General features: G+C 40.3%; 1 pseudogene; it reads right to left on the bottom strand.

Annotated features, from left to right (window-relative positions):
- Positions 1-7,669: 7,669 nt before the first annotated feature.
- On the bottom strand, positions 7,670-8,284 carry LOC105502569 (annotated as a pseudogene).
- Between the last annotated feature and the right edge of the window lie 1,642 nt (positions 8,285-9,926).

Raw genomic sequence — 9,926 nt, 5'->3', positions numbered from 1 at the left:
TTTTCAAAGAAGTAGTGTGCTTAAGTTTTTAAAAATGGAAAACAATGAAAAGGAGCAGATTTCTATTCAATATAACCCACATAAAATATGCAAACAGGGCACTGCAAATTGTTTATTTAATGAGGATTTAGTTATTGGTCAAAACAAGAGAAGAAAGAGAGTCAGAGCATTTTTCTAATCACATTCATAACTTGCACATGCCAGAAGAAATCCTGGCAAACTTGCAACTTCATATTCTTCCCTGAATGAAGATTAATTGCAATCGTGAAATGTCACTTGTACACAAAAAGTCCCACATGCAATTACTACAATGGAACAAAACGGCTGAATAAACCGTGAACAATCAATAGTATTCCATGCAGATAAGTCAGTGCTGATAGAGAACATTGGTGTGATGTTCTTCAAAACAAAGCACAACAAAGATTTCTGAGGCACAATATTTACTAAAAAAAGAAGAAAATTTTCTGAGTTTGCTAGAAATAATTTCAAAATTTGAATGGCCAAACATGTGAGATGCATAAGAAATTGTAAAATAAATTATCGCTCTTTAGGATGGAGAATTCGATATGTAATGATTAATTTAACAGGTAATTAAGTGAAACAAAATGCCACATAAAAATTTAAAAGGTATATATTACTCAGTTCAATCAGATTGTGGCAGGGACAAAATGTTACACAACTAACATTTGTTGTACATATGGTTGAACCAGAAGACAAAAACAAGAAGGTTGAAATGAGTATTTCATCGATTCTACACCTGTTGTAAAGTGTACATTGTTTTTTTTACTTAATTGAAGAATCAAAAAATCTTTAGATAACAGGCATTAATTTAAAAGACTGATGAGGGCAGCGTAAGGCAGTGGTGTTGATGTGGCCACAAAAAAAAAAAAAAAAAAAAAAAAAAAACCTGGGCAAGCTAGACTGTGGGCTGAAATATCCAGAACCAATCTTTGTGCCAGGTACTGTACATAGTTAGAATTCATTACTAGGAGGCATAGCCTCAGCTGTGCCAATTATAATTACATTTTTGGGGACTAATTCAGAGATTATGTCTGATTATGTCTGATAATCTCTTCACCAGTATAAATTGGCATATTTTGAAGAAATTCATATAAAATTTGATCCTGCAATCACTCTCAGATAACATGGTTGGGAAATGTGAAAGCAATTAGATTTAATTTAGATACGATGCAAGATGCATTAGAAGAGTTAGACATAACAGCAGAAGATTCTCAAATAGAGTGATTGTAGACTTTGAGAAAAAAGGTAATATTAAATTTGTACCATAAACATTAGTATGAACTGATGTTTGCAAAAGGTCACAAATCCAAAAGGATCTAAGTTAGCTATTCACTTTTAAAAGGATTGAAAATATCTTAAAAACTTTCAGAAAATACTTTTTTAAAAATAAAAATGTCATGAGAAATATGCAATAAAATGATATTGCAATAAATAGTCATGCATTGCTTGATGATGGGGATAGGTTAGGAGAAATGCATTGCTAGGTGATTTCACTGTTGTGCAAACTTAGTGTGCTTATGCAAACTTAGATGGCATAGCCTGCTTTGCATGTAGCCTATAAGGTATAGCCTATTGCTTATAGGTTACAAAGCTGTACAGCATGTCACTGTATTGAATATGGTAGGCAATTGTAATACGATGGTGAGTATCTGTATATCAAAACATAGAAAAGGTACAGTAAAAATACATAAAAGATTTTAAAAAATGGTACACTTGTATGGGGTACTTATCAAGAAAGGAACCTGAAGGACTAGAAGTTGCTCTAGGCAAGTCAGTGAGTGAGAAGTGAGTGAATGTGAAGGCCTAGGACATTGTTGGATGCTACTGCAGACTTTATAAACACTGTAGCCTTATGCTACATTAGACTTAGAAAAATATGTGTCTTTTTTCAATAACAACTTAGCTTACTGTGACTTTTTTACTTTACAGACTTTTAAATGTTAACTTTTGACTCTTTTATAATAACATTTAGCTTTAAACACAAACACCTTTTAGAGGCTGAGGCAGGCGGATTGCTTGAGCCCAGGAGTTAGAGACCAGCCTGGGCAACATGACGAGATCCCTTCTCCACAAAAAAATACAAAAATTAGTCAGCTCTGGTGGCTCATACCTGTAGTCCCAGCTACTAAAGAGGCTGAGGTGGGAGGATCACTCCAGCCTGGGAGGTTGAGGTTGCAGTGAGCCATGACTATACCACTGCACTCCAGTCTGGGCAACAAAGTGAGAACCTGTCTCAAAAATAAAAGTAAAATAAAAATAAATAAATAAATGAAAGAAAGAAAAAAGCACCCACAAACACATTGTATAGCTGTAAAAATGATTTTCTTTCTTAATATCCTTACTCCAAAAGGTTTTTCTCCATGTAGCAATTATTTTCTCTTTTTTCTACTTTTTTCTTTTTGAGATGGAGTCTCACTTTGTCATCCAGGTTGGAGTGCAGTGGCATGATCTCGGCTCACTGCAACCTCCTTCTCCTGGGTTCAAGTGATTCTTCCGCCTCAGCCTCCCGAGTAGCTGAGATTACAGGAGTAGGCCACTACGCTCAGCCAATTTTTGTTTTATTTGTAGAGATGGGGTTTCACCATGTTGGCCAGGTTGGTCTCAAACTCCTGACCTCAAGTGATTCGCCGGCCTTGGCCTCCCAAAATTCTGGGATTATAGGCATGAGCCACCACACCTGGCTCTTTTTTTTATTTTTTTTAACTTTTAAACTTTAAAAATATCATTGTCTTTCACTTTCACATCTTGTCCCACTAGAAGGTGTTCAGGGGCAATAGCACGCATGGAGCTGTCATCTCCTATGATAATAATGTCTTCTTCTGGGATAACTCCTGAAGGATCTACCTGAGGCTGTTTTACAGGTAATTAAAAAAAATTAGAAGCAGTACACTCTAAATTAACAACAAAAAGTATAGTATAGTAGATACACAAACCAGTAACATAGTTGTTTATTAACATTATCAAGCATTATGTGCTGTATATAAATGTATGTGCTCCACTTTTAAATGGCTGGCGCTGCAATAGGTGTATTTACACCACATACATGTGAGTAATGTATTGTGCTATGATTTTACGATGGCTACAATGTCGCTAGGTGGTAGGAACTTTTTAGCTCCATTATAATTTTATAGGGCCATGGTCCCTGGTTGACCAAAATATCATTAGATAGTACATGTTTATAAGGTCAGGTGAGGTGGCTCATGCCTGTAATCCCAGCACTTTGGGATGCCGAGGTGGGCCGATTATGAGGTCAAGAGACCATCTTGGCCAACATGGTGAAACCCTGTCTCTATTAAAAATGCAAAAATTAGCTGGGCAACACGCCTGTACAGGTGCATACCTATAGTCCCAGCTACTCAGGAAGCTGAGGCAGGAGAATTGCTTGAACCCATGAGACAGAGGTTGCATTGAGCCGAGATTGTACCACTGCACTCCAGCCTGGTGACAGAGTGAGACTCTGTCTCAAAAAAAAATGTATGAAAATGAAATGGCAATTATAATCATCATATCTGGAAATATTCTCAAAGCCATTTGAATAGATTCAAGGATGACAAGAATTCATTGCATATTTTAAATTTTTATTTATGTAGCTGATTTGTTTTGCTAAGACCACCAGAGCAGGCACAAAAGAACCAGCGAGTAGGCAAGGGTAGGAGCAAAACTGCAAATTTATTTTGGTCACCTAAGGTGTGGGGGAGAGGTCTGTCGGCCTCCGGCAAAGGAGGCCAAGAGAGTCACCCAGTGAAGCTCTCGGACGGAGTTCCTACAGTCCCAACAGGAGTGAGGGACTGAGGAAGGCCGCGTGGGACGCTGGCCGGGAGCGGCTTTTCTAGGAGTGGGAGGGCAATAGGCGGGGCACGGGCGTGTCGGGGGCGTTCCACAGGTGCGACCAGGTAAATCTTGGTCTCTTCGGATTGACGTCACCTGGCGCATGCCCAGTTGGTCTGCACCCTCCCTGGGCGCTGGCTGCATTTTCGCACACACGGGAAAAGTTGGTGGTGAAGAACCCGGAAGTGCACCATCTTGCCTCTTTTCGTCCAAACAGTAGCTATCTTTTAATATTTGAGCTCAGAATCTCTAAGGATTTTAGGAAGCTAAAACAAAAAAAAATCCTCCTGAAATAGAGTGAATGAAATGTTTGCAAATGCGTGTATCCATTGTGCAGATATTCACGATTCCTCAAGCACAGAGGCATATAGGTAAATGATGCTTATGACTCGGACAATGCTTACTGAATGCTTACTGCATGTCAGATATTTTGTTAGTGCCAGGGAGATGATGGATAAACAAAATAGACATAGTCTCTGCTCTCTATATAACTTACATGCTAGTAGGGAATATAGATGTGTAGACAGCAATTTTTAGATGGTGTGCAGGAAAATAGGATGAGGTGCATCCAGGGAGCTCACAGACAGAGAAGGGACACTTCATTCTGTCTTGGTAGCAAGGAATAGTAGATTATAATATGAAGAACTAATAAAGGGATGAAAGAGCATTGAAGACCAATAAGAGAGGCTTGTTCTCTTTGCTCTAGATTCTTGCATATGTTATGGTCTCTGCCTGGAGTCCTGTGACAGTCACACTAGGCACTAGGTGGTGCCTGGACTAGGCATATTTTGAGGTGGCTGCTTTTCTCATATGCTTTTCTCTGGGATCTGATCATTCCTTTCATCTCTTAGCCACACATGTGTGGTGTCATCTCCATCCTTTCTTCCTTTTTCCCTTACTTCCTGTCTCCCTTTGTTCTTTCCTTCTTCTGTCTACCCTACCTGTTACACCTGATTGCAACTAGGGTTACTCATATCATTGGCTGGTCATTAACCAACCAGTATCTGTCTCCCCATATCTCTGGAGACTTGGAAGTTATAATACAGGAGTTATTAAGAAATTATTTTTAGGCAGCTGAAAGGGTGAAAGTTCTCCGTGGAATTTTCCTTCACTAAAAAGCAACCCCCAAACTGTTTTTTCTCTAGCAGAAAGCAGTCTGAGAAGTCAAGTATAGGCATGCAAAATAGAAACTTTTATATGTAAATGACAGCAGCTGTATTTGCAAGCCAGGTATATTCAATATGGCGTCTCCCGCCCTCTTTTCCTTGTCATCATGTGTGCCGGGTGTCATGTCAGCCTCCGGATAAAACCACGTGTACAGATATCATGGCCGCTGCCAGGTGGAGGCCCTATTTGCATAATAAAAGACTAGGGTGGGAAGGCCAGCCTTTTTGTGGGCTATGTAAATAGCACACCTGGTCAAGCCAATGCCCTGGGCCGTATGTAAATCAAACATCGCCTCCTGAAGCCTCTGTACAAACCAATTGCCTTCCGCCACAGAAGACAAACCCTCTTTTGGTTGACCCGCTTACTCAATCAACATGAGGAAACTTTTTCTCTCCCTTTTCTTTTTCTATTACACTTTCTGCTCCTGAACCCACTCCTCATGTATGTCCGTGTCCTGAATTCTTCTCGACTGAGACCAAGAGCCAGGGTATATACCGCAGACAACGGAGCCGTTTCAGTAAGAGGCACAGCAACTGCATTGAAACACGGTCTGTTGAGTAAACAAATAATTACCCCTCAACTTGATCCATGGGAACTCAAAGTACATTTTGGAGCTTTCAGAACCAACAACGCTCATATCTTTATTATGTCATCATAAAAATTTTCTTTATGAAGTATATGAAAATGATGCTAACTATAACCATATTATTCTGTTTCATAACCAGCAACAATGCATTAGTTCCCTCAACCAAATCATAAACTGCTAATATAGGAATGGATGCGTTTATTAAAAACAGACATTTGTGTTCCAATTTAGTATTCACTAAAGATTTGTTAGGTAATCTAAAATGAAGTTAATATAATTTTAGCTAAATTTTGAACTATTACATATGCTTTTTAAATGAGGCTTGAAGGGAAGAAGGATTGACTTTTAATTGTGGTATCAGTAGTGAAACTGTTGTAGATTTCTGTTTCGGAGTTAAAAAAAATTGTTGAGTGGTGATATAGCAGAATGTAACAGATATTGCCAAAATCTGCTGCCTAACAAACTGTTCCAAAACTCGGTGGCTTAAAATGATAATTCTCATGAATCTGATGTTAAGGGTGGTTTGATCTGAGCTGGGCTAGACTAGAGAGACTTGACTCTGCTCCATGTCTCTGATCCTGCCCGGGGACAAGCAGACTAGCCCAGGTATGTTCTTCTCATGGTGATGAGAGGCGAAGAAAGCAGGTGCACACTTACAGGATCTCTCAAGGCCAAGGTTCAAAACTGGCAGCCTGTCACTCCATCTCATTTTATTTCCCAAAAGGTGTCTTAAGGCCATACCCAGAGGGAAGGGGAAATGATGTATGCCATTGCATACTGAGAGGGCCCTGCAAGGTTTTATTGGAAGATCATGTAGACAAGGAGGGTGATGAAGAATGGACAGCGATATAATCCACACACAGAAACTGCCTAGTTATTCAACAAACTCGCTTCTCTTCTTCCTGGAGCCCACAGTTACACTGTCTTTCCTTGCCTCTCATGCTGTAATGTCTGGCTATGTAACTGAGTTCTTGCCAAGGGGATGTGAAGCAGAAATGACTTGGCCCATAAAAATTTCTAATGAGAACTCTGTGCTATTTCCCCTTTCTTTGACTAGATGCAGACAAACTAAGAAAACTTGAAAGCCACATGTTGAATATAGTCAGTAGCATAAGATGAAGGAGGCTGTGTCCAATCAGCAACTTCCTTTTGAACTTTGAGAAGCAAATAAGCTTTTATTGTGCTGGCACCATTACTTATTTTGGGGTTTGTTTATGATAGCAACTAGACTGGCTTACCCTGAATGATACATGTGATGTGTCTGGAGAAAGGCTCTAACAGTGCCTCCGGATTTCCTTGAGAGCACTTTAGACACACTGCCCTAATGCTTATTAGGTTCAGCTTTCATTTCTTATGGGTAGCTTCTCCATATTTGCCAAAATCAGGAAGGAGAAACCTTGATTATCCTGAGGTTGGGGAGATATTCCTCCTGGTAACCAGGGCAGAATATAACATGGTAGTGCAACATCAACACTTCAGTGACCAAAATAAATTCCTGCAAAAGGTCAGGGATGGAATTGGCTTTCAGTTTCAATTAGGCCTTTTATTGCTTCATTACTTCCTTGATTCCATCCGATTCCTTTAGTGGGGAAAAAAGGAGAAGGAGAAGTATTAGGAGAAGGATTGTGTGGAAAAGTAAGCTTTATTTCAAGGCATTGACAAACTGGTAGGAAGAAGCACAGAGTTACTTGTCTATGTGTCTATGTAGCAAGGGCTCAGTTAGGAGTCCCACCAATTCCTGCCTGAGGCCTGCTCAATTTCCTCTTTGGGCTGAAACTACAAAGTAGGCTTGCAGGTGCCAGTGATATCTTTGTTATCCAAACATGCTCCAAGTCCAGGAAAGAGAACACCTGGGGGTCACATTATTGAGGGATTTGCTTAATTATTAAAATAAATATTTACATTGAGAATACAGTTAAGTTAGTAGCTTTCTTTGCACGCTCACAGTTTTTAAGAGCCACAGGGTTTTCATTCATGTTTTAAGCAATTAAGTTGGTAAAAATCCTGTCTCCATTTTCTCAGAGATGGATTACATTCAATCACGCCTCACAACAGCCAACTGGAAGATTATCTCATTGCTTTTGAAGTACTGGTTGGGCTGGCATCTGTGATGGTAGCAAAACAAATGAGATTTCTATGTAACCCATGCTGATGCTGGGTGCGTTTGTTAGGCTGGCCCCTGTTCTGATATGCCACAATACAGCAGGTCAGCTGGTCCTGCTCCTCAAGGAGCCACTGGGTAGTTGATTGATGTATTTGTCCATTGTCACACTGCTATAAAGAACTACCTGAGGCTGGCTAATTTATGAAGAAAAGAGGTTTAATTCACTGACAGTTCCACAGGCTTAATAGGAAGCATGACTGGGAGGCCTCAGGAAACTTACAATCATGGCAGAAGGCGAAGGGGAAGCAAGCACCTTCTTTACAGGGTGGCAGGAGAGAGACAGAGCAAAGGAGGAGGTGCTACACACTATCAAACCATCAGATCTCATGAGAACTCACTATCAGGAGAACAGCAAGGGGGAAATCTGCCCCCATGATCTGATCACCTCTCACCAGGTCCCTCCCCTAACATTGGGAATTACAACTTGAGATGAGATTTGGATGGGGACACAGAGCTGACTCATGTCACTTGACTTCTGCCTTGCCCCTCAGCCAGTCTGGTACGAAGGCCACCTACATTCCGAGGCGCCTCAGAAACCTCGGACCACCACGTGTCTCCGTCAGAGCCGATCAGCCACTAGGGCATGCGTATTTCATCTGGCAACATGCGCTGGGGCCTGCCAGGCTGTGTCCTTTGCCAAGGCCCAACTCACACCAAGAGTCCTTTCCTTTTACAGGAAATGCCAGGGATGCTCTTGTTTGGAATTCGAATGTCTATTTTATTTTAGAGTTTGGTTTTAAATGTGCAATCCATTCCAAGTTTTAAAGCATTATCCATTTGGGCATATTGTTTTCAACAGTCATAAAAAGGCTTTCTTTTTTTTTTATTTGAAACACTTTTGCCTCCTAAAGAAGCATCCCATATTTATAAGAGATAATACCTCTTACCACATCCATCAAATAAGATTTCCCCCTAGTGTCTAATGTTAGAATGCTTTGCCTCTAAGCTTTTCTTCAGATTCTTTTTTCTATTTAGTAACAAGTAGAATGTACTCATTACATCAACAGACCTAGGGATAAACATTTGGAAATCACTTCATTTTATGAGTTAGAGAAAACACATAATCATCTAGTTTACTAGACATTCACCAATGCCTCCTTGGCGGCATGACATATAGAAGAAAAGGAGATTAGTATTGAAGATGAAAATAGCTTTATCGTGGGCAGAGTGGCAATTAGAATTTTTGTCTCCAGACCATATGGGTTCTTATTATAATTCCCTTTCTGTCCCTCTCTCTCCTGGAGTCCTCTAATCCTGGTGGGTTGTTCCTCACAGTTAACCATAATGGTTACCATTTAGTGAGCACTCACCAGGTCTCAGGCATTTGACATACACTTGCTTATTTAATTCTAAAACAAAAATCCTGAGTTGGATGCTGTGATCCCCATTTTACAGATGGGGAAACTGAGGCACAGCCAGTAAGAGATTGGGCCGTCGCTGAAACTCAGTCTGATTCCAGAGGTTGAGCTCTTCTCCACTGTGCTATATACTAAGAACTAAGTCATAATTTTCAAGGTTGGTTAATCTTTTATTCCACAAGGAAGATCAATTCTGTTAGGAATCTCCAATGACTTTGTCTTGGCTGAGTTGTTGGTGTCAGCTAGATGAAGATGCCCCCTTCTTAAGTTCTCTTCCCTTCTCTATAAACTATATTCACTAATTAGTAGTAATAGTGGACACAAACATTTCCAACTTTCTCTTATGATTCAGGCCCATGAAAAGTTAGATTCTTATTGTTCAACTGCATATAGCCTCAGAGGTCATAATATTTACTGTTAATATCAGGTGTTTTCAATCTATTTTCAATGGGAATCAATCTAGTATTCAGTGAGAGTGCACTAGAACTCTGGCTATCCTCGTTATTAAAATTATACAATAGCCATCACCCCGATTCTCTCACACAATCTAGGAAATTGAAGGCTAAATTTGGCAACTGCAGAGGTAATGTCTGTCACAGTGGGGGCCTTCTGGACTCTGCTAGTGCTCTGCAGCCAATGTCCATTCTGAAGATTTGGTGTCTGCCACATATTCTCACTTAGAAGTGGGAGCTACAGCTACTCGGGAGGCTGAGGCAGGAGAATTGCGTAAACCCGGGAGGCGGAGCTTGCAGTGAGCTGAGATCTGGCCACTGCACTCCAGCCTGGGCGACAGAGTGAGACT

This window comes from Colobus angolensis, unplaced genomic scaffold, assembly GCF_000951035.1.
Source record: "Colobus angolensis palliatus isolate OR3802 unplaced genomic scaffold, Cang.pa_1.0 Scaffold8, whole genome shotgun sequence".
Classification (NCBI taxonomy): Eukaryota; Metazoa; Chordata; class Mammalia; order Primates; family Cercopithecidae; genus Colobus; species Colobus angolensis.
Note: the sequence above shows the minus strand (reverse complement) of the source record. Positions and strands in the feature narration are given on the sequence as shown.